Raw genomic sequence first — 14,658 nt, 5'->3', positions numbered from 1 at the left:
TAGACTAAGCTTGTTTTTTACTTTTCAGTTTTTATTTAAAGTGTTTTTTATGCAGTCGGGTTTTTTAATTTATTTATTATTATTTAACACTTTTTAGTTAGTGAGTAAGCCGATAACATAATAATTAATTTAGTATGTCTCACGAAAGTTACAATAAAAACTTTTTAGTTGGTTATAATACGGCTATGTGTTTCTCAAGAGTTCACCCGCGACACGAAACGACAGTTCAGAAACAGCTAGTCAATCGCGTCGCGTGTACCTATACGAGTATTTAGTTTGGATAATAAAGAACCTTATTGCACATAGTATTTATTTTTCTATATGTCAGTGATATATCATTTTGGAATCCTCATGATGAGCTCTTTAATTTGATACCCATATTGTAGCAAATATTTTTTTTTAATTTTTTTTCACTTCTATCTAGGGCGCCTCACGGCCGCCATGTTGGTTTTTGTTTTACGTCACAATAAGAACACTTGGGTAATTAAGACGAATCCAACGATGCCCTGATTGTCGAAATCCATCAAGCCGTTTCGAAGAAATGAGGTAATAAAGAATATTAGGCTCATACATACAAGATACGCGCGAAAAACATAACCCTTCCTTGGCAGTCGGGTAAATAGAAACCTCTAACAATACCAAATCAAGAAAATTGACATGTTTCCATAATAATCTTAACAACAATCTGACTGCACGGTTGGTGCGGTGGCTGGGCAACTGCACTGTCGTGTAACGTGTAGTGGGTTCGATTGCCGCATGGAGCAACTCTTTGTCGGGTCTGGGTGTCATGTGTATGTGAACTTGTATGTTTGTAAACGCACTCACGGGAAAAAATCCTAGTGTGGGGCAACGTTTAAAAAAAAACAAGTGAAAATAAAATATCAATATAGCAAGTCAAGTTTAAAATAAAATTCACAAGAAACATGATGATCCGAATGAATTTAAGATACTTATTGCATCAAAGAATCTTTTCAGTCAAGAGAACCTCTCGACCGAGTTGAAATTAATGAAATGAAGGTACCTCTACGTTGCTTCAGTTGTAAAGGTAAAGCTGAAAACGCTGAGATAAGTTATACACAGCGACACATCAAGATATGCATAACCAATATAAACTGATCCTTGAATGTTTTAAAAGATTATGCAGAGGGAGACCAAAATAAACTGGTATTGTACAGCTTGAGATTTTGAAATAACCTCGCATGTTGAAAGGATCTTGCTAATGCTACGACTTAAGTAAAAAAATAAGTTTAAGTTAAGCTCGTCTACTATGTAGGTATGTATATCTATGTACTTTTTATATTGTCACGCTTTTTATTCTTGAAGGGGTAGGTAGAGGTGCACGTTATGGCACGTAATGCTACTGTACAATGTACACCCACTTTTCACAATTTAGATTGTAAGTCCCATCTAGTAGGTGGTGAGCCTATTGCCGAATACTGGGCACATTTCCAGACTCCGTGCTACTACTGAGATAGTTTCGAAAATCCGAAAAAAGCCCAGTACCTATTACTTTGCCCGACCCGGGAATCAAACCCGAGACCCCTTGACACCAGTCGCACTTGCGAACACGCGACCAACGAGTATATGGCAATAGGCTCACCCCCATTACATAGGACTTAAAATACGAATCAAACGACCCCTATCAAGCTGAAATCCATCGATTCGTTCAGGCTAGAGAGTGAGCAATATTCGAATTTGTCGCCAAAATTCCGCCATTTTGTTTTTTTATTATTTTTGGCTGCAGAGCGTGCCAAACAATTATACATACATATATACATACTCTCGAAAAACATAACCCTCCTTCTGGCGCAGTCGGGTAATAACGCAAATGGTGAAAAGTGGGTGTACATTGTATAGCGGCATTACATACCGTAATGTGCACCTCAGCCTACCCCTTCGGGGATAAAAGGCGTGACGTTGAATAAAACGTCTACAGCAATCTTAAAGGAATGATAAGTACTGTATACCCCACGCAACAAAAAAAACCTAATGTAAAAAGGAAAAAATGATACCTATCCACTCTCCAGACCTAAAAATAATAAATCTTAATCCACTAATACATCGTTGGAGTAAACAAAAAACAACAGTGAAGTTATGATTGATATTATGTTTCCTGACCACGTCTAAGGACGCGGCAACAGAATCCCTTTCCCTTCATCTTTCTCGTATCATAATTTTCTGGCTAATAAATTTTCCTCCATTCGTCCGTCAGTCGGTCCCAGACTGTGGCATTGAGCGGTCGCGTCTCGCGTCTTCTCGCGCCCCGAAAATATTATTGTGAACCAAAAACATTGTAAATATTGTGTGAAATAACAGTGTTTTATTGTGTTTTCTAAAGCTATTCATTGGATTTTTTAACCGGTAAGTCGTTTTTAATTTATACGCAGCCATTTTGTTTTGTTTTCGTGGTTTTAGTTGGTACCTGTTGATTTTCGGATGGTAACATTGACAGTGATGCGTTGGGATACAATCTGTCTTGTTCTTAATTCAAACGTAATGGTGTTAGTGTTTTCATTTTTATTTATTATCTGGGTTTATGTATATCTTAAATGTTTACGATTAAAATAACATTTTGGTATTAAAACATTTATTCGTACCTATATCATGGTTTAAGTTTTATTTTTCTTATAAAAAAAATGGGATTAGGTATGTTTTTTTCATCCTTGTTATTTTCGTACTTATAGAATAGAATAGACATATTTTATTTCTGAGTATATGGTATACATCGACATTTTAATAATTACATATAATATAAATAGTTTCACATTGTCGGTATATGTATATAATATGTATATCTTAAATGTTTACGAATAAAATAACATTTCGGTATTAAAACATTTATTCGTACCTATATCATGGTTTGAATTTGCAACTAGTATACATATTAAATCATTATATTAAATTATTATATTCATAATATGTATCTGTTACCTAATAAAACTTATTATGCAATAAATAATTGACACTAAAATATTTCTACGTGTTTCTATTTGTACTACAATCTATTTTTAGTTTTAATTTCTTACCTTCATTTAATTTTAAGTCAATAGTCTCTGTAGAAAAGGTTCTTTAAAGGGTCCTGATTTTGTTATTTTGAGAGTAGGTAGATAATTTTGGGTATCTGATAGACGTCTGAAGAATATTTAGACTTTACAGTACCTAATAATAAGTTAGTTACTACATTTGATGTACGTTTAGAATTTACCACTTTGTGTACAATTTTGAGTAGAAAGTATCACTTTGAAAGAAAGAAAAAAAAGGTTACTATTAGCTACCTAGTGCTAGAAACGTGTACGTCAGTTTAGATTTATATCAAAAAAACAAAATTTAATTCTATGTTAAAAATTATGAAATTAATACATTTTTAGGTATTCTGTTCTCAGGTCACCAGTAAATAAAAAATACGTTATAAAGTAATAAGTGTGCCCTTGCAAAGTTAGACAGTCAGGCTTTATAGTTTTTTTCATGAATAAGCAAGACACCCCGTATTTGGATTTACATAATGCCGCTCTACACACCTTACGATTAAACTGTACAGTTAAAACTGCGACTGGAGGACTGATCGACATAAAGACATTTTTTTAAATATTGTATTATTTGCTTTGACGTTCAAAAGTGCCTTCCCGATCTATTTGAAATAAATAATTTTGACTTTGACTTGCACTCAACTTCAAGTCATTTTATCTAAGTACCGTAATGTTATCTTATATGACAAAATAAAAAATACGTGTCTAATATTTTTTCTTTACATAACTGACTGAACTACTGAACTATGTTCCTTATAGGCCCATAAATATAAATATTATATTAATGAACAAAATATCTACATATTATTATTTAATCAAGCTATGGAAAATTCAGTACATCAATCTATGAGGCATTTATGTTGAACATGAGTCATAAAACTATGGCTAAATGGATTGCTTGATTACTACTTGTAGCTACTAAACGACTCCGGAGCTGCGGACTACCTAGCGGGTTTACCGGAGTTCCGGCGAGAAAAATAGGAGTAGGAACGGGTTGGTTTTTAGTCAGTAAGAGTCTGACACTCCCTCCCGCCTCGCCCAAGACGGGAGAAGTTATTAGATGATTTTCCCTCCCTAAATCTAGGGCTTGGTAGCTGATGCACTAAGGAGTAACTTATTATAAGCAACTCTAAAACGGCTTTTGGTACACCAAAAGCGACTGCTCGTTTGTCTCCTATTCCATAAAAATATAAGTTTTGTAGTTAAATATTTTCAGAATTTATCAAAAGTTTCCACATTTATTACCTACTTATTGATTCTTAGACAGTACTAAGTTTAATGTGACAGCTACTTAGTTTTATAAAAAAATAGTCTATCTCACTTTTTGAATTGAGACAAACTTTGATCAACTTTAATGTATTCCATCTAAATACTAATATTATGGAATATTGATGTAGGTATTAGCATTATTTATTACTTAAAAATCAAAATGAAATATTGAAAAATAGTTTTAGTAACTAAAAAATAAATACACATTATATTAATATGGGCACAGCTGTGAGAGACAAAAACTGTGTAAAACTCTAAGTTTTATAATCGTCATAAATATAAAAGTTTTATTTAGTTGCGCTTTTTTAATAGAAAAATTGTAATATAAAATGACTGAGTTATAGATTAATGTTAATCACATTCATTCAGATCATTGTTTTTGTATACTACCTAGATTAATTAAAAAGCCTAAATTAATTAAAAAATGAAAAGCCTTACTAGTTTCAAGTCACAACGGGACTCTTTAATTCATGGAGGAGCGAATACACGGAGATGTCATACAGACTACAACGAAGGTGTAGGCAGAGGTGCCTATTACGACACGTAATGCCGCTATATAATGTACACCCACTTTTTACCATTTGTATTATAAGTCCCATGTAATAGGGGGTGAGCCTATTGCCATATACTGGACATAATTCCAGTCTCCGTGCTACTACTGAGAATTTTTCGAAAAACCGAAAAACGCCCAGCAATACTTTGCCTGACCCGGGAATCGAACCCGAAACCCCTTGTCCACTTGCGACCACTCGACCAACGAGGCAGTCATGTCTCAAATCCAATCGTACATTTTTAGGCACCTATTGAAATCGCAAGGTGGTGAAAACATATCCGGAGCTGCGGACAACGTAAAAGGTTACCGGGGCTCCGGCTCAAAGCAGGAGAAGGAACGGGGTGGTTTTTAGTCAGTAAGAGTCTGACACCTCAACCAAGGCGGGAGAAGTCATTGGATGATTTTCCCCCCTCAAAAGGTGGTGAAAACATAGACAAGTACAGATACTATCTTGTAACATTAATTTGACCTTGGTTTCCCTAGGATCACATAGTAACTTCTCCCCTGCCGTCTTCAAGTCCAATCGGACCTGGATGCATAAACATAGCCAAAAGAGCACCACACGTTGTTAGTGTTGATTCAAAAATTGCTACAATTTTGATCTTTATTCATATCACGGAAACGACCAAATTGATAGATCAGTGCAGATGGATCCTAAGTACTTTACGGTCGGCAATTGAATAATTCGCCGTCTCCTCTTTGTGTTGAGTTCAAATGTTGCACTATTGTATTATTATTTTGTGTTCTAACACTTTCTCTTTGAGTTGGGAGCTTTGATGGTTTAACAATTACAAATTTTGTTTTTTTTTATTCGGTATGCAAGGTATTTCTTTACCGACACAAACACAGGGGCGATTAATGAAAGTAAAGGATTTCTGGTTTAACAATTAGTTCTCTCTTTATTTTACTTTTTATTAAAAAAAAAGCATTGCACCACTCTAAATGTACTCCTGTACTTTGGGTGAATTTACAAACATACAAGTTCACATACACATAACACCCAGACCCGAAACAACAATATATGGATAATTGCTCAATGCGGGAATCGAACTCACTACAAGTTGCGCGGCAGCCGGATGCCCAGCCACTTCACCAACCGTGCAGTCACATATATGAAGTGCACAGTGTACATACATATATGAAGGTGGTGAAACAGGCGTTTAGTATTACAAATATTTACAAACAATTTTACAGGATTGTAATGTTTGGTTTAGGAAGGAGGTACTTTCCCAAAATGTTTTCGATCGTATTTTGTGTTCATAGCTCTTAGTCACTTCCATGAAGCAAACATATATTATGTAGATAATCATCCCGTTATCTGTTTGTCTGTGTTTCGAGGCTCAGTAATGCTGGAAGAGCGATCGATCTCGTTCATGATAAGAGATAGCTGATGCGTGATTAATATTAAACCAGGTCAGACTGAATAACCTTTTTTTTCAGGGTCTTTGTACTTTTTTTGCGTATTTTGTAGTTATAGGTTTACTTTGTATTTTAATACGTCGTTGAGTACGTGTGTGTCGTGTACTGTAGATACTAGAAAATCTCCTTTTAGTCCGATTAAATGGAAACATATTTAGGTTGCCTGCTTGTTGCCTACGAGAAACAAAACAACTTATTAAATAGTGGATTGATATAAAATCTGAAGAGGTAATTTGAAATCTTCCCAATCTCTGATTCCCCAACCATCCTTTAATTCCTAACCCCCAAAAGGCCGGCAACACACTTGTAACGTGTGTCATGTTCATGGGCGGCGGCGATTGCTTACCATCAGGTGATCCGTCTGCTCGTTTACCGACTTAAACCATAAAAAGTACTAAATATAATATTATGTAATGTTAAAAGAGTACTAAATAATTATGTATAAAAAATATATTGATCAATAAGGGATTAAATGAAAAAGTGTGAACAGAGTTGGATAGGTATCACATACGTAAAAAGTAATTAAAAAATGGAAACTTATTTTCAAATTGAAATACGTGGGCAAAAGGCCGCCTATGTTAACACCTGCCGTAAGTTTTTTTCCACTCACCAACATCCTTTTATCATTTAAGTAGATTTCCTAAAAGATAAAACCTATTTACTTGATCCTTTTAGATTAGGCCTTTCTCAACCCGTTCTACGGACGAGACGAAAATAATTGTACGTTTTCCGAAAAAAGAGTGTCCCTATTTTTGTGAAAGAGGTTTTTTAGGTGGCGGGTATTAAATAATTCAGTGTTCGTAGGTTTTTTTTAATAGGAATCGTAATCATAGGACCCACTTAGTTTTAAGTCAAATTTCCGTGGTGCTTGGCGACTGGGCTTCTCCCAGTTGTGCAGTCTCTTTTGTACCTTAAAGCTTAAGTCATTCTGTCTCCTGCATTAAATTCACCAAGAGAAATTGACACTATCGTTTTCTTTTCTTCTCCTCTAATAATATCTTCTGATTTATTTCGTTGCGGGATCCAAGACAGTCATTCCGAGACTTCAATGCCCTGGTGTTTTCATGGTTATGTCTACTGTAGATCCTGGCTTACAGGAGTTGCAGCAATGTGGGAGGTTGTGGTGAGCTTGTCCCTTAAAAAAAGGAATCGTATGGCAATTTTACCAAATAGCAGAACGTTTTATCATCATCAACAGTCTCCGACAGCTCCATGCTTTTCAGGCGAGATCGCATTTTAAAGAGTTCATGTTTATGAGAGACTGATACTACTTCGTCTCAAAAAAAGAAACAGTGTCAATGTGCCATGGCAATGGCAGAAATATCATTCGTTTTTTTTATGAAACACGAGTAAACGAGCATTCCTTTTAAAATTGCAAGTAAATTTTTATCAAAATTTGTTTTAGGTCACTAATTTGGTCAATAGAAAACTGTTTGTATCTGTATTTAAAAAACAAAAGCGCACACACTTACCATACAAATTATTAGAAAAACTACAACCCGACCTTGTATACTAGTTGTTGGTGACAAAACATATGAAAGAGGATACATATCGTGAGACGACAGAGGCTTGCGGGGAGCGGGGGATGAGGCGCAACGAGTTGCCCCGCGCGCGCAGTGACACATTGACTCATGGGACACGGAACAAAGCGCGCGTTCTTATTATCTTATTCTTATTATATGAACCTATACAGTAAATACAGTCCGCTATTTTATTTCGCCAACAAAGTGGTCCTTCGAGCCGGATAATTAATTTAACTTATACTTAATTTATCTGTCTAAATCTATAACAAAGGGTTGCATAAAATGTTTCAGATTTAAAGCCAGCAATGTCCAGCCTATTATGGGGCAGTTACCTGAATCCAGAACTACACTGGAATTCCCTTTTTTACATTGTTCGGTGGATTATGCCGGCCCGATCATGATAGCTAACCGCAAAGGTCGAGGTTGCCAACTAATAAAATCTTACTTGTCCATTTTTGTCTGCTTAGCTACAAAGGCCGTTCATCTAGAACTTGTCACAGATCTGACTAAAGAGGGATACATGGCTGCTCTAAATCGGTTTGTGGCTCGTCGAGGGAAGCCTCAAAGTATAACCTCAGATAATGGGACTAATTTTGTAGGTACATGTAACGAGTTACACCGTTTCTTACAGGACTCAAGTTCCCAAATCAGTTCCGCATTCGCTCAAGAGGGTATAGAGTTCCTCTTCATTCCGAGTTACACACCCCATTTCAATGGTATGGCTGAATCTGCAGTCCGTTCCACTAAATATCATCTTCGTAGGCTACTCCAACTTACCCATTTCACGTATGAAGAAATGCACACTTGTCTGACTCAGGTGGAAGCCATTCTTAATTCACGTCCTATAACTGCTTTAAACTCTGATCCTACAGACTTCACACCTTTGACACCCGCACACTTCCTAATAGGACGATCACTTGTGTCAGTTCCACATTCACAGTTGATAGAAAGGATAACAAGTCTTGAGAGATACAAACGAATCGAGTTTGTCAAGCAACATTTTTGGAAACGATTCTCCAACGAGTATGTCACCACTCTACAGCAAAAGACAAAGTGGCCTACTGCATCTGGCGAACTCAAATTGGGTTCTTTAGTCCTTATAAAGGACAAAGCGCTTCCTCCCCTACGTTGGGCCCTGGGTCGCTGTGTGGCCGTTTTCCCAGGAACTCAGGATCAAGTCGCTCGAGTCGCCGATATAAGGATCAAAGGAGGAACCATTATTCGAAGGGCGTTTAATAACATTTGTCCCCTTCCAGAACCTGATTGTTGAACCAGCAGCCTTCCTACCTACTTCAACCCGGGGAGTATGTTGGTGACAAAACATATGAAAGAGGATACATATCGTGAGACGACAGAGGCTTGCGGGGAGCGGGGGATGAGGCGCAACGAGTTGCCCCGCGCGCGCAGTGACACATTGACTCATGGGACACGGAACAAAGCGCGCGTTCTTATTATCTTATTCTTATTATATGAACCTATACAGTAAATACAGTCCGCTATTTTATTTCGCCAACAAAGTGTTTCAAAGCAGTTATAGGACGTGAATTAAGAATGGCTTCCACCTGAGTCAGACAAGTGTGCATTTCTTCATACGTGAAATGGGTAAGTTGGAGTAGCCTACGAAGATGATATTTAGTGGAACGGACTGCAGATTCAGCCATACCATTGAAATGGGGTGTGTAACTCGGAATGAAGAGGAACTCTATACCCTCTTGAGCGAATGCGGAACTGATTTGGGAACTTGAGTCCTGTAAGAAACGGTGTAACTCGTTACATGTACCTACAAAATTAGTCCCATTATCTGAGGTTATACTTTGAGGCTTCCCTCGACGAGCCACAAACCGATTTAGAGCAGCCATGTATCCCTCTTTAGTCAGATCTGTGACAAGTTCTAGATGAACGGCCTTTGTAGCTAAGCAGACAAAAATGGACAAGTAAGATTTTATTAGTTGGCAACCTCGACCTTTGCGGTTAGCTATCATGATCGGGCCGGCATAATCCACCGAACAATGTAAAAAAGGGAATTCCAGTGTAGTTCTGGATTCAGGTAACTGCCCCATAATAGGCTGGACATTGCTGGCTTTAAATCTGAAACATTTTATGCAACCCTTTGTTATAGATTTAGACAGATTCCTTCCTCCCAAAGGCCAATAAGTTTGACGAATACTGGACAGCAATAACTGAGGTCCAGCATGTAGAAGTTTCAAGTGATGCATGTGAAATATAATTTTCGTTAAATGATGTTTTCCACATAATAAAATAGGATGCTTTGTGTCATAGCTATAAGGTGAGTTATCAAGTCTACCGCCTACTCTCAAGATATCATTTGAATCGATGAATGGGGTCAATGATATTAATTTATTTTTCTTCGGTAATGAATGGCCTGATTTTAAGATAAGATATTCATTAGGAAACATTTCTAACTGAGCAATATGTATAATAAAATTAAATGACCGTTGCAATTCTTCACAAGAAAGATGATCGCGGAATCTGTTTGTTTTAGTTTTGCAGTTATGAATAAATCTGTATATATAGGCTATGACTCTTTGTAAACGTGTAAATTGTGAATATTTAAGTATAAGTTTTGTAAATAGTTTATCGTCATCGTTTTTGTTAACATTATTATTTATAATAAGACAAGGTTGGAGATCCGGTAGGTCCCGTTTCTGGGTCTCATTAGGCATTTGTGGCCAACTATGCTCTGATTTGAGTAGAAACGATGGACCGGACCACCATAACGAGGCGTCGCTGATTACATCAGCCCTCACCCCGCGAGAAACGAGATCTGCCGGGTTTTCCTTGGACGGCACGTAGCTCCACGTGTGACCACCGGTGCTCTCCTTGATTTCATTAACACGATTACGTACGAATAGATTAAGTTGATGTGAAGGAGTGGACAACCACCCCAGTACAATCGTGGAATCGCACCAAAAGCGACACATGTTAATGTTTAATTTAAGTGAATTTTGCACCTTCGTACACAGTCTTGCACCTAATAAGGCCCCACATAGCTCAAGACGTGGGATAGTTGTGGGTTTAATCGGCGCAACCTTGTTTTTCGAGACTAAGAGCTGAACACGCACAATCCCTGAGTTACACACAGACCTAATATAGACGCATGCCCCATACGCACTTTGAGAAGCATCTGTGAATATATGGATTTCAATCTTTACACAAAGATCACTAAGAACCCAACGAGGTATTTTTAACTTATTAAGACAGGATAATGTGTTAGCAAAAGAAGACCAGAGATGTAAAATATCTGACGGCACTTCTTCGTCCCAAGAGCATTTATTGACCCATAATTTCTGCATAATTAACTTAGCTTCGACAACGCATGGCCCAACAAGGCCTAATGGGTCAAAGATTTGACTTATAATAGAAAGAATATGGCGCTTGGTAACCTTCTTATGAAGTTCAATATTAATTGAAAAAGATAAGGTATCCTGCTGACAAAGCCAATACAAACCTAATGTTTTTGATGATGTGTTTATGTTGTTATCAGATAGATCTAAAACTGTATTTGAATCAATAATTTGACCTGAAAATAGCTCTTTAATAACTAATGTGTTATTCGATTTCCACTTGCGAATATTAAATTTTGCCGAGTTTAAGGTGGCAGTAATTCCTTTACATAAATCTATAGCTTCGCTTACAGTACTAGCCCCACTTAATAAATCGTCACAATAGAAGTCGTGAGCTATACTATATTTGACGCTATTATCGCTGACTGTGGATGCCAGGCTAGTCAGACATTTTGTCGCAAGGTATGGCGCTGAAGCGGTTCCTTGACAAACTGTATTTAGTGTATAAGTTTTTAAACGATGCGATGGATCAAACCTAAATACAATTTGCTGTAATGAGCGTTGACTAGGTACAATGTCAATACATCTAAACATTTTTTCAATGTCTGCCGATACTACGATTTTATGCTGGCGGAATCTGAGGAGAATCGATAAGAGATCGTCTTGGACTGTAGGACCGACCATCTGAATTTCATTGAAGGAAATTCCTGAAGTGGTGACGGCAGAAGCGTCGAAGACAGTACGCAACTTTGTCGTTGTACTTGACTCCCGAAGTACGCCATGATGAGGAAGGTAGTAGTTGGCATTGTCACTGTATGGAAAAAGAACTTTATTTTCAGTCATGTGGCCTAATTGCTCGTATTCTTTCATGAAGTTCAAATATTTCTCTTTGAATATTGGTTCTCGTTCAAATTTTCGTTCAAGCGATAAAAACCGTCGCTTCGCCATCTCAAAAGAATCGCCTAAGACCTGTGGATCTTGCTTGAGAGGAATGGTGACGACAAAGCGACCATCGTTATTTCGAGTCGTGTTAACGGCAAAACTGTTCTCACACGCACGTTCCTCCGCGGATTGAGAATGCTCAAGAGAAACACTATCTACTTCCCAAAAACGAGTGAGATCAATATCAAGTTGTCCTTGAGTAAAAAGACATTGACTGAATGTACCTTTCGGGCTCGAGATGTGACCAGTGACTATCCATCCTAGCTCCGAACTACGTAACATAGGTTGATGCTTGCCTAGGCTAATTCTTTTGTCACCTAGAATATCCCAAAAGATATCTGCCCCGATAAGAATATCAACCTTAGAAGGTATATTATAAGTGGGGTCAGATAAACATAAGCCAGCTGGAATTTGAATATGTCGTGTGTCAATGTATGTGATCGGTACTGCTGTGGTTACGTTGGTAAACACATAACAATCAATGTTAGTCCTATAGCTAGTATTCATTGACTCAATTGTGAGATTGCAAGACTGTGTACTATGGGATACATGATTATTAAAACCTGATACCGTGGAGCTCACGTTCCGCCTCGGCAAACCCAGCTTACTGCAGAAAGCTTCGGAAACGATATTTATTCCACTACCGTTGTCCAAGATCACCCTGGCGGTGTGTTTGTTGCCTTTGCCGTCAACCACCCTCACCAACGCTGTGGAAAGGAAAACACGCGTCGGAGTAGTAACCGGTACGACATCAGTCTTCAATACAATGTCTTTTGAAGACGTAGATGACGAATCGCGAGAAGCAGATTGCTCAGATTTTTCCAAGTGTAAAAGAGTGTTGTGCTTTTCATTGCAATATTTGCAGTGTGATAAAAAACATTTCTTTGCTACGTGACCAAAGCGCAAACAGTTTAAGCACACCTTATACTCTTTTACCTTTGAAATCCGAGATTCTACAGGAAGACTTCTAAACGATTCGCAATTGAACAGCTGATGTGCCTCATCATCACACAATGGACATGATTTACGTTTATAATTTTTATTTTTATTATTAGTGCTATTATTATTATTATTTATTACTAAACTTTTTGCTTTTACAGGTTCTAATTTTAATTTATTATTTTTACTATTTTCTTCTAAAGTTTCTAAGATATTGGCTCTTTGACTTAAAAATGTTATGAACTGTGATAGGGTTGGGGACGAAGTCAATGTATTTCTATGTTCTTCCCACTCTCGACCCGTCACACTATCAAGTTTATTTGACATCATATAAATTATAATCGTGTCCCAAATCGGTTCATTCAATGATGCGAGAGCCCTAATGTTCTTGTTAGTTACATCAATAAGATTTTGAATCGACTTACTTGATTCCGATCGAATAGGTTCTATATTAAAGTCTATATTAAACAAAGCCTGTAAGTGATTATTTACTAGTAAGCGGGTATTATCAAATCGCTCACACAATAATTCCCATGCAATTTTATAGTTATCACCTTTAAAGTCGATGTTTTTAATAATCAGAGCGGCATTTCCTTGAAGAGAAGCCCGTAAATAATGAAATTTATTAATATTATCTATGCGATCACTGTTGTGTATAAGAGAAAGGAATGTGTCTTTAAATTCGAGCCAGTCCTGATAGCCACCGCTGAAATGCGGTAAGTCAATTTTAGGTAGCCTAACCAAATTTCTTACTCGCCCACCTGATTCTGCGTCGCTGAACTCCGCCACAGATTCGCTGTCCTTCCTCCCGGCAGCAAGCAGGCTCTTGGCTCGGGCCACAAGCGAGTAGTAGTCGTTGTCAAACTGCACACGCTCCGCGGGAACCTCCTCGACTGGTGGCTCGTCAGATAGGATCTCGATTTCAGTCTGTAAGGTGTCGAATTCCTCGTACAAGGGCTCAATTTTTCGTAAACGGCACTGTATATCTATGATTTGTAACTCCGTTAAGGGTTTAGAAGTTTCAATTAATTTTATATGATTGCCAAAAATAGTAATTTTAGATTTTATAGCAGAGCGTTTTTTAATTAAAGTCTTAAGTTCAGACATGATGCATGCATTTGAATGAATAGTATGAAGAATGCACAAAGCACCGACTCAAGTTTTAGCAAAATGGACATTAAATTGAGAAAGGAGAATATGAATTTTAATAGCAAAGAGAAGATGGAATAAGAGGAATAAATAGGAACGAACTCACAAAATGTCTTATTCTTTATCCACAGTGACTTGACGGATTATTCGTCCTTCACATGTTTTTCCTTTTTTCCTTGACCTTCTCGAAATTCGAAAATTGACGTAATGGCCGCCGACCGACGCACATGAATTCTTGATTTCTTGACACGGAATATTCTCCAAAAAAGCCTCAAGACGTCCTTAAAATCCTTCTTCACGGAGAGAGGACCACTTTGTTGGCGAAATAAAATAGCGGACTGTATTTACTGTATAGGTTCATATAATAAGAATAAGATAATAAGAACGCGCGCTTTGTTCCGTGTCCCATGAGTCAATGTGTCACTGCGCGCGCGGGGCAACTCGTTGCGCCTCATCCCCCGCTCCCCGCAAGCCTCTGTCGTCTCACGATATGTATCCTCTTTCATATGTTTTGTCACCAACATAAGTCAGTT

General features: G+C 37.5%; 1 protein-coding gene across 1 annotated transcript in view; it reads left to right on the top strand.

Moving 5' to 3' along the window:
- Positions 1 to 1,823: 1,823 nt before the first annotated feature.
- Positions 1,824 to 14,658, top strand: part of LOC118277540 (uncharacterized) — a 150,624-nt gene continuing 137,789 nt past the window's right edge. The window contains exon 1 of the mRNA XM_035596381.2: positions 1,824 to 2,361. The gene's annotated coding sequence lies outside the window, so the exon portion shown is untranslated. The remainder of the gene's footprint in view (positions 2,362 to 14,658) is intronic.

The sequence above is a fragment of the Spodoptera frugiperda genome, chromosome 10, assembly GCF_023101765.2.
Source record: "Spodoptera frugiperda isolate SF20-4 chromosome 10, AGI-APGP_CSIRO_Sfru_2.0, whole genome shotgun sequence".
Taxonomy (NCBI): Eukaryota; Metazoa; Arthropoda; class Insecta; order Lepidoptera; family Noctuidae; genus Spodoptera; species Spodoptera frugiperda.
Note: the sequence above shows the minus strand (reverse complement) of the source record. Positions and strands in the feature narration are given on the sequence as shown.